This window comes from Balearica regulorum, chromosome 1 (assembly GCF_011004875.1).
Source record: "Balearica regulorum gibbericeps isolate bBalReg1 chromosome 1, bBalReg1.pri, whole genome shotgun sequence".
Taxonomy (NCBI): Eukaryota; Metazoa; Chordata; class Aves; order Gruiformes; family Gruidae; genus Balearica; species Balearica regulorum.
Window position 1 is genome coordinate 192,250,700 of NC_046184.1, and position 27,096 is coordinate 192,277,795.

At 39.7% G+C, this 27,096-nt stretch overlaps 1 protein-coding gene across 5 annotated transcripts in view; it reads left to right on the forward strand.

Moving 5' to 3' along the window:
* Positions 1–27,096, forward strand: part of DCLK1 (doublecortin like kinase 1) — a 255,747-nt gene that overhangs the window by 15,200 nt on the left and 213,451 nt on the right. The window lies entirely within an intron of this gene.

Consider the following 27,096-nt stretch of genomic DNA (forward strand, 5'->3'; position numbering starts at 1 on the left):
AGAGGTATAAAATCTGGGTAGAAAGATGAGCAAAAGTCTCCCTGAGAAGCTAGAAGCTGCTAGAGACCAAGATATTTCTGCTGTAATATGGCTGTGTTTTACAGATTCTAGGCTCAGTGATTCACAGATATACAGCTAACAGTGTGGCTATCAGGAGATGCTGCAAAATATGCTTGATGCAGGTAAATACTTGGTCAGCTCCATACTCCAGTCGTGATCCTAACATGTCTGCAGTTACTGGGGTTAATATGCAGGCATAGCTCTGGAAACAGCTACAGCTGCAGCCCTCCTCAGAGAGGGCTGGTTAATGGACAAGCTGCGTGTTCGGAGCACTGGTTCAAATCAGGGCCAAGTCTGGATTGTCTCTTCCATCTGCTGTTTCGTATCGGTAACCTCTGACACCAGTTACAGATGGTAGTTCAGTTCCTGATGACTGCATACACGCTTGTAATGATCCCATTACTCTGACTTGGCTGGAAACTTTGACCTGGAGCGAAAAGGTGGATGTGAAGTTCTTTCTACCCCCATCAAAGGTAAAGTGTGTGTCTAGGGAAACTCTCAACTTCTGTCCTTACCTTGCCTCAAGCTCCAGGGAGCGCTAAGGCTAGTAAATTTGAGGAAGGAATTGGGATTTTAAAGCTGCAGAGATCAGTAGTAGTCTCTTCTATGACCTTGACAGAAGATCTTGAGTGACTGCTCCAGTTCCCACAAACCCTCTCAATAAAAAAGGGATGCATATCTGTTTTGTATTGTGTATGTAAATAAACGTGTGGTGTAGCTATGAAGAAGTGCAGCCTGGAAGGATGCCAGTGTGGCCTGTTGTCTCCTGGATAATGTGCTCACTTTTTTTTTTTTTTTCCATCTTCCAAACTCCCCTTTAATGGTTGTGCTTAAAATGAAAAAAAAAAAATGCCTTTCCACCTGTTTTAGATCTCTAATTGCTGGAAGTAAATAGTACTGTCCTACTGCTGAGGGGAAAGGGAAGACCATTTTTTTCTGGCCCCAATGCTGTCAAAGTTCAGCTGAACCCTCTGTCAAGTCACGGGATTTAAGATGAGCTTAAATCAGTGGTGTACTGGGACATTTTTTACCTACTTCACAGCCTGAAACACTGGTGTTTAAAGGCTCTCCCAGGAAACCTGTGTCTCCACACTTACTCACGCATTCCCATTCTGCCTATTCACTTGAAATTGCATAGCTGGCTGCCTATCTCAACTGGTAAGGGCAGGGTTTGGGGGAAGGTGTCTGTGTCCTGCCAGTGTAACGGAGAGTTTGCTCACTGCACGTACAAAGCAGCTTTGCTGGCAGAAAGGGAAATGAATGATCCCGCGCTCAGCAGGAACAGCCTGTTGCTCACCCCTATGTGGGGAAGTCATTGATTTCCTGTGCTGCTAGGCAATTGCTGCTCCATTTTTCTCTGCCAAAAGCCTGATCTCCCAGATGGCGTTGGGGGCACGATGATGGATTTCTTTATTGCTAAACTCAAGCTGTGAATGATTACTGGGAGGAAATCCATGGTAAATTCAAAATTTTTCCAGTAGTGTTTATAGTTGGGAACTTCTACTGCAACTCCTGTTGGAGCTTGGAAGGTTCTGGAAAAGCCTGTGTTCAGTGGTTAAATCTAACAAATCTGTGATTAAATCTTTCATCACTAACTTAAAAAGCAATAAAATCTTAAAGCTCTGAGCCAAGAAAAGTAATTTACTGTAAGGATAAGAGAATAAAGCTCTCCTAGGATTATTCTTTGGGAATGTAACTTGGAGAAAGGCTTTTCTATACAGTCATCTCTTGTGAGTTATTTTATGAGGTCAACACTGGAATTGCCCATCTGTGGCAAAAATTGATGAGTCCCATGTATTGTTAGTGCAGGTGGGCAATGAGGTATGCATACTCTTGTTGAGTGCTATCATTAGATGCCTCATGCTACTCAAAAGAGAGTAGTAGGAGTTGGAGTCTTCACTGGGCATCTGAATCAGGTGGTTGTCCCATACTGACACTATACATTGAAGAACTGAGCTTAAACACTCTCCTTTTAAAAGCCTGCTTAGTTGTGATGTTTTGATTTGTATCTCTAAAAGACATTAATAAATATTACACTCAGTTAAAAGGAATTTAAGTGGTGGCCTGTAAAATTTGATGACAATGTAAAGAGGTATTCTTGATGAGGCAGGTAGTGCTTGGACAGTTAGTACCTGAGGAAAGATACTATTTCCAGTATTGAATAGGTGCTTACTTTGGATTTCATGCATTTAATTTTTTTTTTTTTTAAAAGTATTTCTCCTTGTTACAAACAGTGACTAGTGGTTTATTTGCATTTAGTATAACTCATGTCAGAATCTGTATTTTGACTTCAACGTTTCTGAAACTTTAGAATATAATTTAATTTGTGCAAAAAGGGGCACAACATACAACTGTAATCTGATCATATAGTACATTGGTGGCCTGCATTTAGCATACTCTCACAGTTCAATTATTAATGATTCCTCAGAGCAGGATAGGTTTTGTGCTGTGTCTAGAATAGTATATGTACATTTTTATGAATATACTTTTTTTTTTCCCTACTGGTACAAGGAACTGATGCTGTTTGTACTCTGGAGGAAGAGATAGAATCACTTCCCTGTAAGATACCGTTGGATTTGAAGATGATGGTGGGACTCTCAGAAGTGTTTAACAGTCTTACGAGCTCAGGCCAAAATTAAAACCTATCCAGGAGGAGGTCTTGAAGTCTTCTCCTTGCCAACTTTTGCTGTGTAAGGAAAATAAAAATAGAATGAGTAGGTTTAATGGCTGCCTGTAGGAACTGAGATCATGAAGGCATGCACTTACTGTGAGTAATATTCTTTTTTTTAGATTAAAAGGTTGTTTAAGTGCATGAAAAGACACTGTCAGTATTGACCCTTAGAATCTTAACGTTCTCAGGTACTTGTGCAGAGAAGGAACACTTTCTCATAGCTAAAATATATCTTGCTTTACTGTAGCCGCACCATTTCAGTTTGGTTTTTAACCTTCCCTTAACAGAAGGTGTCATTTTTAGTTTGTGCATTAAAATATGGGTTTGTAAAAGGCAGTGTGTGGACACAATGCAAACAACAAGGGTACAAGCTGCCCATGGAGATAGAGCCTGGTTGCTGTGTTGCAAGCTCAGTTCTCTGGTTTCTGTGTACTGATGCACTTCTAGAACAACACCAAAGACTGAAAGGGGAGAATACTAATGAAGGTCACATATAACAGCAAAGTTGTGAAACCACAATTTTTAGAAGTGTTATGGTCTGTGTATTTGTATAAGGTATTTACAATTTGCATGTTTAGACAAAAACTAAAGTTTGGACAAAAGTGCTTTATCACCTTGTAAGTCTTCCGTTTGCTTTTGGAAGAACAAACATCTGGTTTATACTGAGACCTACTTATTTGAACAGGTGGTTTGTTTAGCTTAACTGGATGCAATCATTTTTCAGTTTATACATTATGCTGTGGATTTGACTCCAGACAGCTGAGTGGTCAGTGGCAGAGATACCAGAATAAAAGTCACTATCTGATTTATTTTTAAAATATGTTATTTCAAATCAAATATGAAATACAGCCACTGTTACATAAGGACATACCTTACAGAGGTGTAGGGTGGAATGGGAGCCAGTCCCTCAGTAACCTTGCTTTAAGCCATTAAAACAGTGGCTGCAAGGAAAGGGAACATCACAGTGCTGGAAACTTGAAGCTTCTTCATTGAGTGTAGTACAGTTTTGGTTTTTATTGGAACCCCACTCAAAGTGGGTATCTTACGATACAAACAAACTCCCTTGCCTGTGAACTCCTCTCTGTGAAGGCACCTAGTATCTTAGTTTTTAAGAAAGAATTAATACTACTGTTCTAAGAAGGTACTCTCTCAAGAAAAAGAAAGCAACTGTTTGCACCTATGCCTAAACTGAGCATGTGCTTTTCTATTGTTTTGTTCTTAACAAGTGGAAAACATTTGGTAATAATGTCAGTATTCTCCAGTAAATTCTTGGCCAAATCTACCATTTTGTAGGATTGATTAAAGGTCTCAAATGTCTTTCTCTAGACGTGGATTGTCCTTGGTACAGAAAAGTCCATATAAAGCAAGGTAGGTATCATTCATGAAAAGACATTCTCTCAGCATTTGTGTAGCGTTATACAACAATCAAGATAAACTGAATGTTAAACAAAATAAAATTTATGTGCAGCAAGTGACTTTTTTTGTGTGTGCTCTGTAATTTTGATTCACATCAGTGTTTGTAATCAGTTCCATTCTTAGTATAGAAAGCACATTTAATTTTAAGGGTGACTGGTTGTGCATGTTCTTGTTATTTGTTCTTCAGTTGTAGTTACAATCCACTCGAGATGCACGCAACTTAAAATTATTCCTAGTTTGAAAAATAAGTGCTATTTTATCTTCTGTATAACCTCTCTCGAGTGCAGTAACTTTAACTTCTCTCTTTTGTTGAACGCTTTGGAGCTCCCTGCCAGCCACAGGGGTGGTGTTGATTGACCAGAGAACCATGGTGAATTCTCTGTGAGATGTAGCTGTGCAGATACTGACTAATTGGGAGCAAACATTAAGTAAGATGGCTTCTGCAGATCACACAAGCATTTTAACAGGGAAACGACAGCTAGGGCATCTTGTGCGTATGTTTTTGAGGTGGTACTTTAATATTGCACTACTGCCTGGAGATCTGAAACGCATTGGGTTTCAACCATACAAGCTGTTCCTTCCTAAAAGGTTTCTAATGTGAATGCTAGACGGCCATACCCCTGAGAAAATACCTGTGCTGCTTAATTTTAGACATGAAGTTTAGGGCCCTGTCTGGGAGATGCTGAGAGACCACCATGTTATGTGGCTGTGAGAGACAGTCTCCAAGAACAGAGTGTGTCTCTCCCGCTTTTAGTGTACCTCACTTTCCCTCCTTCCTGCCTGCAGTATATTTAATAAAATTTTTTTTTCTATCTCTGGAAGATGTATCATTTGTGGTTTTAGTGTTTTGAAACTGATTTTGGAGAAGGACTTAAAAGATGAGGATTTTTTCTCAATACTGGGGAAGAGGCCCCTTCTTCAAGACGTAATAGACTGAAAACCAAAAAAAAAATAGCAGTGACTGAAAATTGCCTATCTTGGCAGGTAGTGATGGGCTCTGGGGGTCTTGGAAGATTCTTACAATTCCTATTGAGAGAAGGAGACTTCCATTACAAATTAGAATGTGCTTTAATAAGAAAAGCATCAAAATCTGTTTCGAAATCATTCAAAGGCATGCTAGGGTAGACTGTTTGCTGGCAATTGGTATTATCCTGGTGTTAGAGGAGAGCTGTGATAGGGCCTTGAACCCTTGTGACTCTGGGTAGGCTCTTTTGATGTCATGTTATGACATTGACTAACAATTTTAATTGTTACTCAAATAAAGTCTTCTATAAAGGAGTGAGCAGAAGCCCATTCCTAACTGAAAGCAGTGTGTGTGTTCATTTGTCTAGGGTCGGTTCCTATTAAGCTGAGACTGACAACTGTGTTTCTCCGTCTCTAAAAGCTCACTCACAATAGGAGTTTCCAGGGTTGCTAGCTGGCATCCCTTAGGAACTGTCGGCTGACTTTGAAAATTACAAGGAGAAGATGCCATCTTCTGCGACCTTTAGATTGGCTTTCATGCTGTGCAAAAGAAAAGCTGTTATTAATTGAATAAGACTGAAAACTTGCTTCTCTGCTTCGGTATTCTTTAAATATCACATATGTTGATCTTACTGTCTTGTAAGGATATCCAGCTACTCCTTAGAGAGTTATGTACAGTCAGAAGCCTTTTTTAAGGAGGAGTAATTTCCAACTCCTCAAAGTGGTGTATCATATTGTGTAAGTGTGAGGAAAGGTGCCTCAGAGGGAAGGAGGTGGTGTGGTCATTCAGAACTATCAGTTATTAGACTAGGCATCCTTTTCCTCTACATCTGGGCTTCGCTTTATCGCTTTACATGTACGATATAACTAAGAAGAGGTTCTCATCCAGTTAAGTCTGATTTGCGTATTGCTGACTAGTCAGGGGTGGGGAGAGGAAAAGCAAATGGAAACATCCCCAACTGTATGGTCTTGGTGGTGGTGGGTTTGGGTGTGGGTTGTTTTGCTTATTTTTTGGTGAAAGAGGAGTTGAAAAAGTATTTACAGATTTCTCTGATGATGCTGTACAACTATTTTGTGGAGACAGGCATGAGATTACCGGTTGTCATTGAAAAGAATTTCCATTGCTCAGTAACACACAGTCCTCAGGACCAGACAGGTTCTCTGTCAACAGCTGAAACCTTTTTGTGATGCTTTCAAACAGTAGTCGTCCTAAACTTTCTGTTCTGCTGCCCCTGTTAAGACACTGTTTTTCATGACTTTCACTGAACAAACTGAGCTCAATAGTTTGAAGACTTTACAGTGTGTATTGTCAAACTTGTGTTCACAGGGATTTTTACTCCCTGAAGCTGCCGTTGTTAGTAATATTTTTTGAATTGACGTAAGCAACTGTGGTGTGTGTATTTCCCTTCTCTGACGTGGTATGATGTAATAAGACTGTACAAAAGGGTAATGAATTGTCGATTTGCTGGGTGGTTTGTGTTCCTTCAAAAACTAGGTGTTACAAGAGGATTAAGAATTTCTGGCCATTTAGCAGAATTCTAAGCATCATCAATAGAAAAATAAATTTTCCTCTCATAGTTTTTTGTAACACATGTGTTTCTTTCCTAAGAAATTAAATTACGCTATTCACAGGAAAAATTGTTAGTACTGCATGGAGCTTATTAGAATTTAAATATTTGCTTTTTAATGTAAGCATTTTAGTATAATTCTATCCTTGGATTGTTAGGCCTTGAATTTTGCACAAACACATGGAAAATCTTTTGAAACAGTTGAGTTAATAAACTAAAGGCTGCTAACTCTTTTTAATCAAACTCAAGTTTGAACAGCTATCTGAGACTTAGTGCATGTATGTCCTTGATTACTTATTTCTTTCCACCTACGTTTCTATTCAACATCTTTTTGCCAAGCTGTTGTGTAGAAGAACATTCTTCTGTGAATGATAAATATTGAGAGGGCAAACTATATAAATATTCTGTCACTATGTTTTTCTATGAAACCTAATCCTTTCATTTTTCTCTATCTGTTTATAGGAACCAAGATCTTTAAAATGCCACAAAATGCAATTGATGTTGGCAAAATAGTCCTAAAATTACTGACAGTGGAGGAAATGGTAGTGACAGCCCGGTTTTGTACCTTGTTTTTCTAATTAAGCATTTATGAACCCAGTTTCTTTTCTGAAACTGCAGTCAGTTATGACGCATCTTAACTTATTTCCAATACTTTCCAGCTTCTTAAGCCATGCACTTTGCTGTCTCTTATAGCGAGTGGCAAGAAACACAAGTATCTTTGGATATTCTACTTTTTTGGTCTGGAATTACCTCTCGTGGTTCTTTTTCATTAGAAAGCGAGTCTAGGGCAATGACATACTTCTCAGGTGCTCATCAAGTTAATCAAGATGAAACCAGGTCTTTACCTCTAGAAGGATTCTTTCTTAAATGAACCCTGCTGTGTATTGGAGATGCAGTTCTGTTTCCTTACTCTGTGTGTCTGAGGATTTCTGCTGTGAATTTTGGTAGAAGTGGGACTGAGACTTAGAGAATGTTCAGGGACAACAATATTAAATACCATTAAATTATTGATGTACAACGTATTCTGCCTCCTTGCCCCTCCATTCCTCTTTAAGCTTGAAACTAATTTGTTCAATCCTGTAGGAAGTATTGACTTAATCTCTTCTGAATCTATGTCCCCACTACTGTGTGCCAGTTCACAGGGGCAGAATGTCTAGACTCAATCAGATTTAGGAACTAATACAATTACCAGTAGGTTAAAATATTTCTATTCTACTGAATGAAGACAGTAGTGCTCTGAAAATGGCTTAGACTTTAAAAAAAAAAAAAAAGAAAAGAAAAATCAAACCCTTTTGAGACTGTTTGCCTGATGTCAGTGGTTAATGGTATGGGACAAAGTGTATATCATGTATAGTTTGTTCTTAAATTCTATTAAGTATGTTATGTTTTTCCAAAAAAACCCTTTTGAAGTAGGTCAGACCACCTGCTTCAAGGAGGTGTTTTTGCTTGAGAAGGCTGCCAAGGAGGGAATCAAGCTTCTTCCATAGGATTGAATTCTTGAAGTCATAGACAGAAGAGCAAAGAAGTATTCAGGGACTTGAGGCATGCAAGACAGGGTATGGTACTTCACACACAGATAAAAATAAGCACAGATGGGTGTGAAATTACCAGAGATAAGTGAGTTTAAGGTCAGAAGACAAGACAAAAGACCATAGTATGCTCCCGCTGGAACCAGCAAAGCATTATAGGGTTTTGAATTCAGAGCTGGATGTTCTGAAAATAAAACTCATGTTAAGTAGTTAAGGCTGATTGCCTCTCCCAAATCAGTTGTTCTGGTGGATTTGGTTTTCCATTAAATGTTGGATCTCAGAAACTTCTTTTAAATAAAACTCCTCTGAGCTTTAATAGCTTAAAACTGTATGAGACATTTACTCATTGAGTGAATGGAGAGTGAAATCTCAGTTTGAACTGTTTTTAATTATTTTTTTGGCTTGGTTTAAGCAATGATTTTCTCAAAGCTGCTAGACTGTAGGGGAAGATTGGGGGCATCTTGTGGAATAGCCAGGGTAGAGTGCCTTTGATTAAAAGCAAGGGAAGACAGACGTTGCCTGAAATGCACATGCTGACTTTTTAAATAGAAGAATATTTGCTGTTTAAAATACCTTCACCTGCCTTCCCTTGCAGCCAGGTTATGTGTCTGTTTTGCATTAATTTGAATTGCAAACTGCAGCTGCTGTTATATAGCATGCATCCAAAACCTAAACCTTTGACACTTTCTTTATTCTCATTGTCCCTGAAATATTCCACTGTCTCATGTTCCTTTTCTTGATTCCTTATCTGCCTCTGAATGATTTGTCTCTTTCTGAACGTTTTCTAGGAGACTCCTTCATTTTCTTCGAGTTTTTAATTATTCTTCTTGTTTATTTCAGTATTATCTCCTTTTTTTCATTTCTGGTCACAACTCCTGTTTGTTTTAAAATGTAGCAAATTCTAACAAATAGCTTTTTCTGTGGAGTTTGTTCTGTGTGTGAAATGGTCTCCTGAGCACAACATCTAGATTCCATAGTCCAGCTCTTTTGTTCTGTTTGTATATCTGGTATGCTTATAATCAAGATTTCTTTAACCTTCTGCTGTTTCTCCATGTATGAAATCTGTGTTTGCATCTTACACCCACACACATTCTGAGTTAAAGCTAATGCAATATATGGAGTGTTTAAAAGTGGCATACTTACATGCTCCTTGGAGAGGAAATAACTTTGAGAAGGAGGTGAGTGTAACACGTGTGTGTTGTGGGAAATGATCCTGGCATACTAGACACTGATAATGAGAAACGCTGTGTTCACATGAGAATAAACTCATGCAAGATATAACTCTGTCTTAGCACTTAAGAATAAAAAGGTTAAGAATGTAGAAGCTCACGATCATGTAAAAGTCCATATATGACATTGCTGATTCTGAGACAGAGTAGTCTGTTTTCTGTGCACTTCTTACATGCTACATGAGCATGAATAGGGTCAGTACTCCTGCGTGGGTATGGTAGTGGTAGCAGAGTTTACACTTAAGCAGTTCGATTTAGGGTGACAGCAGCTGGAATGCAAAAGGCACTCATTTCCTGTTGGCTGAGTAGTTCATATTATCTATCTGAAATACTTCTATTCTTTTATTCTTGCTACTTAAAAAAAAAAAATAAAAAAATCCTCCTGTGCTCCAGCACATTCAGTTTTCTATGTAGAATCAGAATGGTTTGGGTTGGAAGGGACCTCAAAGATCATCTAGTTCTAACCCCCTGCCATGGGCAGGGACACCCTCCACTAGACCAGGTTGCCCAAAGCCTCATCCAACCTGGCCTTGAACACTTCCAGGGAGAGGGAATTCACAACCTCTCTGGGCAACTTGTTCCAGTGCCTCACCACCCTCACAGTGAAGAATTTCTCCCTTATATCAAATCTAAATCTACCCATCACCCCTTGTCCTGTCGCTACACTCCCTCATAAACAGTCCCTCTCCAGCTTTCCTGTAGACCCCCTTCAGGTACTGGAAGGCTGCTATAGGGTCTCCTCGGAGGTTTCTCCTCTTCTCCAGGCTGAACAATCCCAACTCTCTCAGCCTGTCCTCACAGGAGAGGTGCTCCAGCCCTCTGATCATTTTCGTGGCCCTCCTCTGGACTCGCTCCAACAGGTCCATGTCCTTTTTGTATTGGGGACCACAGAGCTGGATAAAGGCTTATAGGCCTTAAAGGAAAAAGAAAAAACCCAACCATATTTGCACGTTTCAGTTTCTAAACCAGAACACATCTGTTCTGGGGCAGATTGAGGAGCACTGTGAATACTCTGGAGGAATCTGTTTAAATAGAGTGTGATCTTGATGAATTGGGAACACGGACTGCAATCAGCATAAAATTCAATAAGGCAAATATGAAGCAGTTAATGTAGGAAAGAATAATCAAAAGGCCTATCAGAAACAGAGGAACAGAAACCTGATGAGAGTGTAGTAAGCATAATGTGAAGGTTTTTAATGCAAGAAGTTGCATTTTTAATTCAGTTGTTGACATCTGCTTTTTTCATCAGGGATAAGCAGACTGAAATTTCTGGACCTTATGTAAAGACAATTGGACTAATATTAGCATTGATTGCTCTCAGTATGGTAAGCAAAGGTTGAGACAGACATAGTATCTAAAGGGATGAAATAGGAAGAACAGGATTATTCTAACTGGCTGAGAACCAGGAACACTGATAATTGAACTTTTCACTTGGTTAAATTTAGCAACAAATAAACCTGAGGTGAACATTCGGTATCCGTAGTATGGACATGCCAGGCAACTAGGTAAAGCCTCTCTGGGGCTCCATTTCTAAAATGCAAGACTGAAGGGAAATAAAACCTTTCATGGTCATGTGTAAGTATTCCAGTATTTGTTAAAATGTCTGCCATTTTCACTGAAAGTATTTGTCAAAATGAATATATTTATCCAATAACTTTTTTTTTTACAAAGAGCTATTCAGTTCAATCAGACAATTTCATGAAAACATGAGCAAGAAATAATGCCATGCAGCTAAAATTAATTTATAAACATTTTAAAACATTTACTAAATTTTAAATGTGGGACTGAAGGAGCAAATGGGTAAAGGTATATGAGTCATTTTAGATGAATAGTATTTGTGGGAATAACACCTTCCTGAAAAATGCTTTCAACTGAAATTATATTGCATCTATCTTTAAATCTTGTTTAAGCAGCAGTATTTAAATGTGGGATCCCGGTATATAGCCTGTTGTCTTTTATACTTGGGTTGTTTGTGGTGGAAGGGAGGTGGTGAGAATGAAAGGATGAGACTTTCCTTTCTCTGGCAAGTCTTCAATGACACTGTAGGAGGAGTAGCTTTCAAATGTGGCATCCCTGTAAAAACCAAACCCTTCTATCTGCAGATGGAGGAGGGCTGTCCTAGAAAAGAAAATTAAGCTCTGGTTTCTCTTGTGCTCAGTCCAAAGGAATGCCAGTCATCTTTCACAGCATAGAGTAGGAACTGCTCTCTTAAATGTTACAGAAGGAGGGGGGAGAGGAACAACTGAATGTCACGTTGTACCGTTGTAGGAAGAGGAAAGCTTTAACAGTGCTTCTTTTATAGGCAAGTAATCAGAAGGATCACTGAAATACGAGGAGAGTGCTCTTCAAAATGACGTATATTGTGGCTATACTGATTGAAGCTCTTCACCACTGCCTCCAGTTCGTCCCCTGGGAAGGGAAGGTTCTCCCTTGCCTTTAGTTTCAAACTGTGGCATCTTGTCCTGCTGCAGCATTGGAACAGGAACGTTACGATGTTATGCAGTCATTAAGCTTACTTTTTTTTTCTCTTTTTTTTTTTTTTTTTTTTTAATTTAAGCAGCTTGTCACAACTTGACATCATTCTGAAATCCTGAAATGACAGGCAGCCTTACAGCTCCACATTTTCTCCTCCTAAAAAAACCTAGGTAGAGTGTGTGGGAAGTTTTTGTATGCAAAACCAATGGTAGTCTGTCTGTACAGTAAGTGTTTCCATTTTTCAGGAACAAAGCTTCACTAAAAAGGTGTACCAACTTTCCTTAGCTTTTATTCTGTATTATTTTAGATTACGCTCTGGAAATAAGTCTTCTAACTTGGTACAGAAAATTCCAAGCAGATTAGAAAAGGTGACAAGTAATTTTCAGCTTGTCAAGTAGAGCCGAAACAGTTTTCCAAAGTGCAGTGGGTATGTGCTGCATTAGAAAGAGCAAAGACGCCACTTCAGCCTGCAGTCCTAATCGAGGTTAGGCAGAAAATGCTGGGTAACAGTTAAATGGGAGGCTTATGCAAAATATGATTGAGACATTTTGCCTTTATTAAGGTGTACATAATTCCTTTGTAAATTAGTACTTAATCACTTAGAAATAGAGATGTAGAGAAGGAGAGGCTGATTATTTAGCAGTGGACATCAAGACGGGCATGAGTCTGGATAATTTTCCCTCTGTGAGGGGACATACAGACAGAAGTTGAGGGGAAAATATAGAATTGTCATGGATGATGCTAGTAGACTGGAACAGTGAGGCTTAACACCGTACAGAAGGAACGACAAGGAGTTTGTAGAAAGCAGCACAGAGCTACTGAAGAGACGCAAAAAGATCACTCACCTTCTTTACACAGGAGCCCGTGTTACCTGTAGGTCAGGAAAAGGAACTGATTTACAGTCCCGTGAAACTCTTGTGGGAGCCCTGGGAGTAGAAGGGTTATTGGTAGGCTCTGCAGAGGGAGAAGCAGCTGTCTCCTGGCAAATTCCAAACAATGCATCCCAAAGAAGGAAGAGTGGGACCTTAGAAGGTTAGATGCTCCTCCATTTCCAAAAACGTAACAAGTAATTTAGAGTCTTCTGCCATCTACATAAGCTGTGATGTATCCAAATATTTATGTTAGGTCTTTACCAAGTCTGAAAAAAATTTATTGCAGACATATCTCAGGACTTAATTTGGTGAAGCTGTAGCTGAAGCTCTAAGTAAGGGATTTTCGAATAAAAATTTTAGCAGACAAAAGACTTAGCCTTAGTAGCCTAACTTTGTTTTGTCTTGTTAGTGAAACCATAATTTGGGGTTTTCTTCCCTTTAGGCAGCTCTTTCTGTATGACTTCAAAATCTTCTGTAGGCTTCATGTTCTCAAACTTCCTCTCTCAGAAGAGATTTAAGTGCTGTGAATAATACCATTCTGAATCAACTGGCTAATGTTAACATGTTTCAAGTATTGTGTGTGACACATCCTGGAATAGAATAATAAATTAAATTAACCTGGGGTTTTTGGTACTGCTGTCATTCATAAAATTTCATACCCTGTGAAAACTCTCTTCAGACATCTTATTTCATTCACTTGCTTCTAAATTGTCATATGGAGGAGAAGGAAGGCCATCAGCTACCTACCAACATTGCAGAACAGCTGGGCAAACTGTACTCCAGGTTTTCTCCCTTCCTGTAGGGAAAATGGTGTGTAGGAAGGGGCAGGGAGGCAAAGGGAATGTTGGTTTGGGGGTGTTTTTTCCTTCTCCCAATAAATGTAAAGTGATTTTCTGAATGAGGATATGATCTACATCAAAAAGAGATTATAATAATTTCTTTCTTTCTTTCTTTCATGACCCTGCATAATTCAAGTTTCATTCCTTCAGAGATGCCTGCATAAATCTTTGTTACTCAGTAATTTGCCCATCTGGGAAGGGCAGGTTGGAGTTCTTCTGTGTGCTTATGTATGCACACACCTGCAATCTAGTGCTCACATCGCTTCTCTTGAAAGCAAATAGGGAGTTAAAAATTTTTGTTTGTTTATTTCTTCCAGTCGGTGTTGTCCATGAACAAAAACTTGGCATTGTGCTATCCCCATTATTTTTTCAGGTGGATTTGCACCCCCCATCTTCTCCCTGCCCCTTGTTAGTGTGGCTCAGATTTCCCTCAGCTTTGTGAAATTTAGTTCTGCTGGGAACTAATACTGAGCAAACCCTGCCTGGACTAGTCCTTAACTATAGCAGCTGGCTTTATAAGGAAGTAGTTTTCATATATGGGCTAGCATATACAGCTGTCCTTGGAGAGGAAAATGTTACTAGAAGGTTTGGGGTGGTTCTTCCCTGATCTTGCTCCATCACATATAAACGCAAACAATCTGCCACTTGCTTCAAAATATTTGTTAAAATCTTTTCAGGCTATGGAAAAAAAATTGTCACCAACAGGGTCATTATTTTAATGCTGCTGCTGATCTTTAGAGCAATTGAAGTGTGTTGCTTTCATATAAAAATGTGAATGTCCTTACTTTCAGAGGTACTGGGGAAATGTTTGCTATTGCTTATGTGTCAGAATGGTGAAGGATCCTTAATCTAATGGATGTTTTATTATGAGGAATGAAAGAACTGTTAAGCAGTAAGCTGCATATTCTTCTCGTTAACATATATCATGATAGCTACTTTGTTCCAATAAGTTAATAGTTTGATGACAAATTGGAGTTCTAATCATTTCTGTGGGTAAGCTGAATTAATGTAGGCAGTGAAGAATGGATTTGTCACTCACCATTTTGAAAGTGTCTTCTAAGTATAATGCTGTCAGACACCCAGGTGGAGTTTTATTGACTGATTTCCTGAGATCAAGGGAAGTTCAAGAAGACTTATGACCAGACTGTGTCTTTAGCAGAAGGGAATTAGGACTGCCTAGTGCAGAGTGTATCTTCACCTGTCTCTTTGAAGAGCAGAAAACGTGCAATGATGTATTTTGGTGAAACAACTTAACAGCTGACATGCTAATAAAAACTTCTTACACTCTCAGACACAGTCTGTAAAGAGACAAGAATGTGTGCCACCCACCTTTTTTGGCTGTTTGCTAAGGTGACAGTGCCTCTGACTCTTCTATGGCATCTGAATAGCCAAATAGTTGAAGTATAAAACCATTTTTTAGATAGCTGGATAAGTTTCTTACATTTCTGTTGAGTGAATTTGGTCTGCATTCGCAGATCTTCTGCTGTTCGGTGTCCAGTTAAAAGAGAAACCCATGAATATAAAGCGAGACATGAGGGATTTGAGTTCTAAGGCCAACTCAAAAGTTACTGTAGCTGTTAGAGCTCCATAGTAGAGAGAACTTCACAGACAATGTTTGGTTCACCAACCCTTGGAGCTATAGAGATTAAATTTTAACCTCTACTTACAGCTTCTCCAGAGAGTTTTAAAAGTATGCAGTAGTACTTGTCAGGTTGTTAGAGTGAGTCTGTGGTGGGAAATAGGCTGTTGGTGCGTAATGTAATACACTGGAGAAACTTGTTACAAGCACCCTGTAGCTCAGAAATTATTTCACTATTGCATTAAAATGAACGGAATCTGTGCAGAATTTGTTTGTTTACATAGCAGGTAAGGTGTTAAACTAAGGGAATTCAGGGACTTGTTCAGTTGGGATGCATATTTTTTCCTTTTATAATTCACCATAATGGATTGATGTGCCGCATTTCTCCAGAGCAGCTGCTTTCCTTGAGCTCTACTGGCTTTTACACACCTGACAATCTTGGTGATAATCACTAGTGAGAATACTGGTTTTCACAGTTCATTGAATAGCTGAGGAGGAGTGCAGTTGTATGACTGATTTCTCTGAGTTGCAGAAAGCCTCAAGAGGAGATCAGGAATTCTGCTCTTGTATTTTCTTTTAAACTTGCTGATGTGTTCAGTTCCAGTCTAGTTTCCCATGGAAATAAAGTGTATGGACTATTTATTTTAGTCCTTTCCTAATACATTTTTGAACTTATTGGTCTGCTTCAGTCAAGCTTGAAAGAGCAATAGCATTTTTGAAGCAGTTCCAATGACTTCATGGAATTTTATGGCTGAGTAAAACAGGCTCAGGTTGATGCCCTTGGTGCTACAAGCGGACCTTTCCCCTTCCAGAAGTGAGGCAGCCAGGACTCTTCTCACTGATGCTGGATTTGGCAGAAGCCAGCTGGTCACCTAGCACAGAAGCACCGACCAGTCAGTCGGTAAACAAATAGTTACTGCTGAACCCAGACTCTGTGGAGGTGTCGTGGTGAATTGGAGAGCACTGAGGTTAACGGGGCAGGAGGAGAATCCAGCCTGTGTCCGTCGGTGGGAACCTGCCATCAGTGTGTCTCTGAGCAAATGTCCTCAGGCTCTCTTCATCTCTCTTTCTCTTAAGTATATCATGCTGAGGAGTCAGGTTGCCTGGCTAGGCAGCTGAACCTACTAGCTTTCTTTTTGAAGAGAGGATTTGTTTTTATATTGGTTTACTTTCCTGGGAAATGCAGCATGTGGTGGGTTTTTTCTCCCTCCTTGTTCGCTGATAAAAATGTATGCCTTGAGCGTGCTCTCCACGCGTGCACATACGCAAAATGTAAATGTGGTTAAAATGCATTCAGGAGGTGATTATCTCTGGCATCTCTCTAATTACTAAAGAAGATTAAAACATTTTCTACTAATAAATATTTATTAATGAATAAGAAACTTAAATATACATTCCTTAACTCAAGTGAGCTATGGTGTACACAACTGTTCTGCTTTTTCACTGTGTGAAAGCTTGCTTTATCCAGCTTGCAAATGTTCGGGTGCACCCCTTGACGGTTGTTTTGTGCCTCTTCCCCTCAGCCCTCTTCTTCCCTGAAAGAGAAAACCCTGGCTGAAATGGGAAGCATTCCTCTTCAACTGTGGTATAAATCTTCAGGTGTATTTGCCAACTTGAACCAAAGGGAGAAAGGGACTACTTGCTGCTGGTGCAATGAAACATTAACTTTCTGTACACCAAATTTTACAGAAATCATGAAAATTACAGTTAGTAATTTAGCATTTTAATTATCTTTTTTTTTTTTTTTTTATGATGGGAATGCTGTAGGATGTAATACTGAACATACCCACCCTATTTAGGGTTGCCTTTACGGTTGCTTTGTTTCAGGATTTTTATAAATTAGTCTTTCCCGTTTCCGTGGCAACTCAGTTGTCTGCATCAGTTGCCAAGGAACAGCTTCTGCCACACAAAGGACAGGGACACTGCTACAGTGATTTCATTCTTGGCGCTAATAGGCAGTGGAAGCGTAAGCTTGATATTCGATGGAGTATGGCCTCCATATTGACTGTTAGCAGGAACTTTTTTTTTTAGTGTAATTATGGTCTTCGCTTCTCTTTGTAATTCAGCCATCACAAACCTCCTGTTACGCGCAGCTACGGGACTTCTGTGAAAAAGTGTAATAGTTGCATAGACGTAAAGCACTGGAAGATGCATGTTTTCAGGACAGCTTAATCAGCTGTACAATAAATTGCATTATAGTGTGCTTAAAAAAAAAAAAAAAATTGGTTTTACAGTGTACAATAAGAACGTCCCAATTCTGTGATGTGCAGAGAGCTATTAGATCTCATTCTACATATCCCAGCAAAGATAGGATTCAAAGTGAGCACTGTTAGGGTCACTGTTGGACACATGGCTCCCTGGGCTCTCTGGAACTCTAGAAGTATTTTCTTATTTGACCTCTGGTAAGACTACAATCTGGATTCCCATCTGATCTTTCTTTTAAGAAGAACAAACTGACACCTGTCATCAGTTCATCAGTTTTCTAAAATGAATGCAGATAGAGGGAGCATATTGTGAGTCATGATTCTGTGGTAGTGTAAAATTTTATTTTTGAGGCTGCCTTGCAGCCGTCAGTTTTACGGCTGTGAATTTCTGCGTGCATGAGGAATTCATTTGGAATTTGTTACAAGATACCATACATATTTTCAAAGGAGAATATTAATTTGCTTTTTGGTTCTGTAAGTGGTAATCAGGACAAAATATTGTACGTTGCACATAGACATACTAATAAATTCAGTTCTGCGAGAAAGAGAGAATTGGACTCTTCCTCAGAGGCTGGTGTAGACATAGAAATAGGGTCTTTTGATCTTAGTATAGAATCTGTAGCTCAGATTTAGTCTACCTCCTCTCACTGATTGTCTAATGAAGTGCCATTACTATACAGTGTTACATGAGTGCTACTCATCAGTGGGTTTTGAATCAATTAGTATTTGGAATAGCTGCTAGGAGGGCGAAGTCAGTGTTGTATAATACAGAGTAGTTCATTATATGCAGAAATGCAGATACTCCTGTGAAAGAGAAAAGCTATTGCATAGTATTGTCTGTCCACAGGTGTGTAAGAAAAGAGGCCAAGAATTCTTTTCTCCTGTAGCTACCAGGAGGAGTTTGCAATTACAATGCAGCTTCCAGACTACGAGGAGAAGCTGAGTGATCAGAAATTCGATAATTTGATAGCATCTCTAGTTCGATGGCTTATGCAAAAAGCTATGTTACCTGCAGTCACTTGGCTTTCATAGGCACTGAGCAGGGCAGAGCCTCTTAGGTTAAGTGTGGCCAAAAAGCACTGTTATTACTTTCTAGTTTTTAAGCACTTTTTAAAGCCCTTTGTCACCCAGTGCTACCCTTGCCTACATGAACCGGCATGCCTGCAGGCCAGCTCACAGGAGTTCTTTTGGATTTGATTTAGCTTAGTTTAGAAATGCTTTGGCCTTGGAAAACTAGAATTCAGTCTCTGAATCGAGTCAGTGCCTCTGCACAGCATTCCCAGCTTGATGGATTACTGAGTGCAGTTTTATCTCTGACTGTTGTTATCACCTTTATTACTGAATTTATTATTTTCTTATTATAAGTGAAGCCCTCAAACCTTTCCTGTGTTATTGTAATAAAAATTACCTTGTTGTTTCATAGTGAGGTTGTTTGTAAGGAAAGCTATAGTGCAGTCAGCACAGGTAAACCTATTGAAAAGCAGAGCGAGCAATAACATGACTTAGATTAATGTTTGAAAAGCTAGATACCAGATTTCAAGTACTGTATTGCACCTTAAGCAAACCAACTACATTTTGCAAGTTGGGAGTAAAGCAGTGAGTATGGTGGTGGTATTTCATAGCTGGAAACAGAGAGCCCTCAACCTCCAAGTTAGCTGTAATCTGAAAGCTTTGAACAGAGAAGACAGAATGCACTGGAAAATAAAGGAGTGAGTTACCTATCTTTTAATGAATGCCATAAATAGTAGCCTGTTCTTTGTACTTGCTCTTTCTTTCAGATACTGTATTGCATGATATAAGCCCTACAATGTTCTTTAAAAACCATTTGGGGATTAATAAATGGGGAACATTGAATTCTCTTTCTGTATAATGCACTTACAATAATTTGCAGTTGCCCAAATAGCTTTACAAGTCACTCGAGGCATGATTTACTTAAAAATTATATGAATCAATTAGATACTAAAACATACTTAATGTGAAAGTTATAGCACAGACTGATAAAAAACAGGCAACTAGATTAAATGTTTGACCTAAAGTTGTCCTTTTGAACCAGATACAGGGCAGCACTTGAGCTGTAGGCTGAGGGTGGATACTCTGAACTGTACCGATGTTCTAATCTCTGACCAGATCGGTTGATTGGAGAGCCTCTGGTCACAGTTTAAATATTTATTAAATAAAAATGTTTATTATTGTCCCAGTTTTTGGCTGGGATGGAGTTAATTTTCACAAGAAGCTGGGAGGGGACCCAGCCAGGACAGCTGACCCAAACTAGCCAAAGGGATATTCCATCCCATATGATGTCATGGTCAGTATATAAAGGGCAGAGCTGGATGGGGAGGAGTCGCTGCTCAGAGACAGGATGGGCATCAGGTTCTGGGCAGTGAGCAAATTGCACTGTGTATCACTTGCTTTGAATAATCTTTTATTAGTCTTCTTGTTATTTTCCTCTTCCTTTGCTGTCCTAGTAAACTGTCCTTATTCCAACCCACCCATGAGTTTTACCTTTTTCTTCTGATTCTCCTCCCCATCCCACCACGGAAGGAGCAGTAAGGAAGCGGCTGCGTGGTACTTAGTTGCCAGCTAGGGCTAAACCATGACAGTTATAAATACCATTTACAGGGGAGAAAAGGACATTGCAATACAATGGAGCATTACTCCCTGAGTTATTATTAGACCTTTATTTAAATGAGATCAGTCATCCAGATTGTATAGAACCTGGCCAAACTGGGGATTTTTTTTCCTCCTCTTATATAACAGACTTCAAAATCCTGATTTGATACAGCAAATCCACACAAATATTTTATGTAAAGTGCATGTCCTATAATCCGTCTCTCTCTATTGCCTACCCTGCCAAAATCAAATGAACTGCGGAATGCGCAGGTCCTTTTTGTTTCTAGCTCCATAGTGGTCAAAAGGAACGTATTCTAGAAGAGGGCTTGCATGGGGAAACTCTTTATTGCCCAGTTTGGTGTGGCTTTGGTAGAGCAACCCCATCTCATAACTTGCTCGCATTGGCAGGGCTCGCTTCCCAGCCTGGCTATGGCTCTGCAGCTGCCAGCACAAAAGCTGCATTAGCCAGCCTTGTCCTGCATGCTCCTCCCAGCTTTTGATATAGCAAAGTAGTCTTTTTTTTTTCTTCTTCCTTTTTTTTTTTTTAAAAAAAAATCTTGGGCTTGAGAGTGTGTGTTTGTGTTTCCTAGCCCAAGTTTCTAATAATTCAGTCTCATAGGAAGGAACTGAATGATGGTTTTCAGGTGTTTGTGCTGCTTAACGTAGCTTATAGTCATCCCAGTCTGAGCTACAAACCAGCCTCTTTTTACACTGCCTCCAAAGTCTCTGGAAAGAGACACTAAATTTAACCATAACTATTTCACAGCACATCTTAAAATTCACAAAACCAAAGCTTAGCTACAGTCTGTGCCATGTGTTAGAGCTGGGCTGTGAGAAAATTCTATAAGCACACTAATATTGCTTTAAGAAAGGAGTTCAGCTGAGCAAGTTAATAACTTCCTAGAAATCTCTTTGGACAGATTTCCTCATAAGGCTAATTCAGAAGAGCATTATCACAGAATTGAGATTTTTCTGAAACATCACTGAAACCCAGGAGGTGTCTGGAATTTCCATTTAGTAAGTTGCCAGTAGTTGCTGTCTAAATAGTGATCTAAATAATATACCAGTGAAAGAAAGTTAATACTATATTGCTGATGATTTAATAAAGACATTGTCACCAGCTGTGTGATGTGGGGGAGTCTGTACATTTAACAGGTTGTTGACCCATTTTAGCTTTGAATGATTAGTCAAATCAAGTCTTGCATTAGAAGTTAAGGATGAAATATTTAGTTTCTATATAAATACACAAAATGGCACCAAAAAAAGAAGTCCTGTTTTGTTCCACTCCTGCAAAGGGACTCTCTGCTTGAGGTTTTACACCCCTTCTTTAGTCATCGCTTGGCTCCAGAGCTGCTCCAGTTTTATGGGAAAATTATTTTGTCTGTTCCTATTTATTTTTTTTTTCCTCAGACTGCCCCTTCAAAAATTGGTATACTTTGGCAGCAAAGTGCATGGCTTCTGCATTTCTGCACACATTGCTGAAAGTCTCATGAACCATCCTTAGATTTTTTTTTTATATTTTTTTTCTTTGTGAGGGTCTGTTCTGTGTGCTACCTTGTTATGTAAAGCTCTGCAAAGGTACCTTGAACTTCCTTAGGTGTTCTGTATAGAAGTACCTTCTATAAGCTCCTTAAAATTAGCCTGTCTAATGAATGCATGTTTTTGTTAGTCTTGCTGGTTTGAAGTGTCACATAGTGACACTGATGTTCCTTTACCTAGTACTCATCTTCCTGCCATTTTTAAACAGCATCAAAAGTTTGGTTGCATTAAGCTAGACCTCTTACTCAGATTAACAGAGACAATTCATAATAAATTGGGATGCCCTTGGCAACATAAGGAACAGGAGGACATACAATTATTTCTTACTATAAACTTGTGCAATTTTTGCCTTTGGGACTTTTTTCTTTATATATATATATAGTGAGGCCTTATTTGCTTTGGCTTATTAGTCACACACCTCTAATATTAGTGACATTTGAAATATAGGAGAATATACTGGTACTGAGGCACTGGAACAGGTTTCCCAGAGAGGTTGTGGATGCCCCCTCCCTGGAAGTGTTCAAGGCCAGGTTGGATGGGGCTTTTGGCAACGTGGTCTAGTGGAGAGTGTCCCTGCCCATGGCAGGGGGGTTGGAACTCAGGTGGTCTTTAAGGTCCCTTCCAACCCAAACCATTCTATGATTCTATACTTCCCGGTGTTCAAAGATGGCTTAGAGGTATTAAGTCTAGTTCAGTTCATCTTCCAGGGTTTATTAATGCATATGCATGGGGAAAAGCTCTAAGGTGGGATATCATACTGCTGTGTTTAATCACCCAAGCTGGAACTTCTAGATTGCCCACAAACCTGCTGCTTTGGCTGATGGAGCAACAGATGGTATTGATAGGGTTTTTTTGCCTTCTTTGAAAGGGAGCAAAGAAGGGTCACAGAAATCACAAGGCTTCAGAGATACTTGCTTTCTTTTGAAGATGCACAGGCTTGGCTGTATTTTCACTGCAGTGGCAAGAGCCCATCCTGTGATTTGAAAGTGAAATTATATTTATTGCTTACAGCTGTTTTCAAGGGGAAATCTTGCAAGTTTCAGGCAAAATGATCCCTTTTCTCATTCACCCTTGTTTTTTAATTTGATGGAATTTTTTTTTTCTTTTAAATGTGGTTTAAAATTTGAGGAGGAAGCCAGCCAGGTACACTGTGGCTGAGGTTGCTGAAGTTCAGTGATGGCAGGATAGTCCTGGTGGGCTATGCCGGGCAGTCTTCCTGGGTGCTGCTGCTGCTTTGCTGCATCTTAATAAGCGCAGCTGAAATAGCTGAAGCCAGCTGCAGGGGGTTCTGGGGAAGGACGAGTTTCTGACTCTGTTCACCATCAACAAACAGCAGCTTTGGAAGGGCGGCGTTGGCTCAGGCCAGGGGGCCCAGTGTCGAAGGACAGTGAATGGCAGGATGCTCTGGGCGAGCTGAATATCCCCTGGCAAGGTGTCCGCCACTGGTGTTCGGGGTAGTTGTCCTTAGAAGGGTTTTTCTGTAGCTTCAGTGAGTTGAATTACTTGGGTTATGTGTTTGTCTTTAGAGTTTGGGTTGGATTTTTTAAATTTAGTTAGTTTACAGTTTGTTGGTTGGTGATATTAGAAAGGGGGATCATTTTAATCTGTTGCTTTGTGTATTGAACGTTAGTCATCGTGTTTCTACATAAAATTGATCAGTTGTTTTACCTAGGGAAGATCTCTTTACAATAATTCAGCCTTGATTTGCCTTTGATCTATGCAGCAAACCATAATGGTTCTCGATTGCTTTCTCGTGATCGCTGTACAGTATTTTGAGGATTCTTCTGCTGTGAATCATTATTTGGCAGGTATGTGGAGAACTGCAGGATCTAGCAGAAAACTGACAACTTTTCCACATCCTGCTGATCTTGGCCATATTGCAGAACAGTGGTGGTCTCTTGTAGTTAGGACTTTCGAGTCTTGTGTCATATCTTAGACAAGCTTTTAATCTTGGTTTTGGGCTAACTGTCAGAAAAAATATTTGGATTGAAGAAAGTGTCTGTGCAATATAGTAACGTATGTCTCTTGTTACAGTGGTCCTCAGATATGATCCCAGGAGAAGAATCTGCTTATATTAGCATGGCTAGTTTCTCAGTGTCCAAACTGGTAACTATATCAATCTCTTACTCCCAAGCACTTGAAAATGAAAGACCAAATGATCACAATCAGCTTACAAACCAGTATACTTATTTTAAAAATAAAAAAAAAAATCAAACTTCCACTTCTTTCTCCTGTCACCCTGCCTTTTTTGGGTTTTTTGGTTTTGGTTTGGTTTGGTTTTTTTCCCACCAGATGCTCTTCCAGACTTTGAGCTGGGGGGTAGTTAACAGTTCTCCGGTACTGCACACTGTATGCTGAAATCTAAATTGAACAAGTATTGCATAATTGCCTGGAACCAGAAGCGGGCGCTTTAGGGAAATTACAAAATATTGCATGATTCCTCATTAAAATTGTGCATTGGCAGTCTCCTTGGGGAAGGAGTTAGGTTTCCCCATTTCCAAGACAGGATAATGATATGGAAAATAAAGCATCCTGCATGTGCGGTGCAAAGATGAAAACCACATGTAATACTGCAGTGCCTTGAAACAATTGTAAGTGAGAACATGTGAGACTGCAGCAGAGTTTAAAATGTGAGTAAACACAGTGTGCTCTTCCATCTCCTGCTGGTAGATTACTCCTTGATGCAGTTTCACTTCACAAAGCAATTTGCAGTGGTTTACAAGGCTTCCTTGTCCCTCAGCCCAAGTATTTTCTTTTGACTTTATTTCTAAGTTTATTCCTGGTTCCAGGACCTCTTTAAAATTTTGCTCTGGAGCAAGAAAGTTAGTGTCCAGTCAGAACCAAACTACTGGAGACTCCAGAGGTATTTGAAATTACAACTTTAGGATATACCAGAAGCAAATGCCGATCAGGCAAAACAGTGTTTGCAAACAGATTTGGTGGCAAATGCAGGAGATACCAAACCTTCTAGTTAGTGGCCTATAAACAATTGGTTAGGCTTTTCTGCTGCGAGGCTGTGTGGAATTTGTGAGACTCCTGTAGCTACTTTTCAGAAACATCTCTAGCTCTTGGCAAGATTTTTGAAGGTGTTTATGTGTACTTAGCTGCCTGCAGCTAGTATTCATCTGAAAGCCTTAGTAGATGCTTAACAGCAGCATTAGCCACCTAAATACCTTTTAAACTGTTCATCTTTGCTAGAAGGATCACAGGCTTTGCTGGGATGGGTCTTTTAAACTTAGCTCAAGTTTCTCAGCCTGTGCTAAGACAAGTAATGTCAGATAGAAAGTATGTATAAGCAAAACTAGACACAGTTTTGGGAACTATATGATGGGATTTTTTTTCGAGGTGTACTTTGCAGAGAAACTCGGACAAGTATGGGAACTGCAAGTCTACAAAGAAATTGTCAAGCAGTTGTTTCCATGAGCCATCTAAAGGCTCCCCATCACTGAAGCAAGTAAGGAAAGCCAGTAGGAAAATGGACTGAGCTTGGAGTTTCAGTTCAGGTTCTGGTTCAAACATTCTGAGCAAATGATAATACATCCACCATTTGGTTTTTTGCTTTGTTTTTGTAATAGAGACAAGGGCTGTCTCTAACCCTCTGCTTACCATTCTGACCATAGTAAGTGATTCCTAATCTTAGCAGCAACCTACTATAATAGGTTTCCAGTATAACAGAAATAGGAGATTTTTCAAAACTCAACCCATAGGGCTGAGCAGCAACCTCCCTACCTAGGGTAGACACTTGACTTCATTGTGGCATCCCACTGGTTTCTACCTACCAATTCCTGGAATCATCCAAAGTCTTCTCTCCTAAATTCATCTTCTCAGCTCTGCTGCTTACCTTCTCAGCCTTCCTCCGCAGCCCCAACTAAAGCACAGCATGAGTACTGCAGACTCTTTCTACTAGACAAACTACCTCTGCATTTAGGAGGAGATGTAGGTTGTCTTTAGCAATGAATCAGTTGGTATTTTTGCCAAAGTACATTAAGATTCATAATCCATCCCTAACTATGACCATTTAATACAGTAAGTTGATCATTTGCAGATGGGTTTGCTGGAGAAAGTTTTTATAATGAGGGACAGGAAGGATAACAAGAAAGGGTCCTACAAGTATGGTAGTTGCAAGAGGAAGTTTAGGGAAAATGGGGTGAAGGCAGCCCTGTGACAGCTAATGCACAAAAGCTGAAGTACCCGTCCACTCCGCCATCAGACTTTCTAGACAAAGCTTCTTTGGTAATGGTTTTAAAGTAAAAGAGGGTCGATTTAGACTAGATATAAGGAATAAGTTTTTTACAATGATGGTGTTGAAACACTGGAACAGGTTGCCCAGAGCGGTGGTAGATACGCCATCCCTGGAAACATTCAAGGCCGGGTTGGACAGGGCTCTGAGCAACCTGATCTAGTTGAAGATGTTCCTGCTCATTGCAGGGAGGGTTGGACTAGATGACCTTTAAACGTCTCTTCCAACCCAAACTATTCTGTGATTCTTTTCTAGCAAAATGGTTTGGGAGGGAGAGGAGCAGCCAGCAGCTGGGGAGCAAGAGTGTAGGGATTACTTCTCTAAGTAGCTGGATGTACCTAAACTCATGAGCCTGCAAGGCTCATCAGAGGCTACAAAAAAATAGTGTGAAGCAGAGTAGGAAGGGGCATGGCTCACCTGAAGTTCAGTTTGGATGTTAGAAGAAACTTTTTCACTAGGGGGGTAGTACAGCACTAGAGCAGTTTGCTCAGAGTTTGTATAATCTTAATTCATAGAAGTTTTTGGAGGTTGGCTAGATGGAAGCTGTGAGGAGGGAATGGGAGTCTGGACTAAAGAACTCCAGATGTTCTTTCCAACCAAATTTCTATGATTCTGTGAATACTTCCTAATTTTGTGTTTTGTTGCATGTATTCTTTAATTTTTATTTGCCTATATGGATAGGACAGCAAGCCCATATTCTGTCATGAACCGGTGAATGGCAGTTGTTCATTCGTAGCCTACAGTCAACGTGACAGACCACGTTCCTCAGCAAAGGGTATGCCTTTGAACATTAGGCACGTGGCAGCTACTCATCTTGAATTCTGCATATTAACCATGCAATAATTTACCCATGTAGAGGTTTGATAGTCTTGAGATTTCATTCTCTTGTAGGCTTTGTAAATGACAGGTGTTGGTACTTCCTCATTTTTGTGCTCGGGACTGATTTTCTTACTGTCATTAGTACTCTTCAGTAGACTTCCGTGATCTGCATTATCAGCCTGTTTGCTGATGGATGGACATGTGCAAAGATTCAAGATTTGGGCAGGTGTGTGTGGTAAAGCTTTATGGAACATGGATCACGTGAAAATAGGAGACAGCACACTTTGTCATTGGCATTCCATGACGAATAGATTCTTAGATTATTTTTTAAAGGTTATAGCAAAACTTCAGTCTTCCATCTTTTTTGAAAACTGTTTATCTTAGAAAGAAACAACAGCCCTCTGCCTCAAAATCCTAAAGATAACTATTTCATATTCAATGCAAGTTTGACTTATGGATAGATGAGTTTCTGTTATTAAAGTC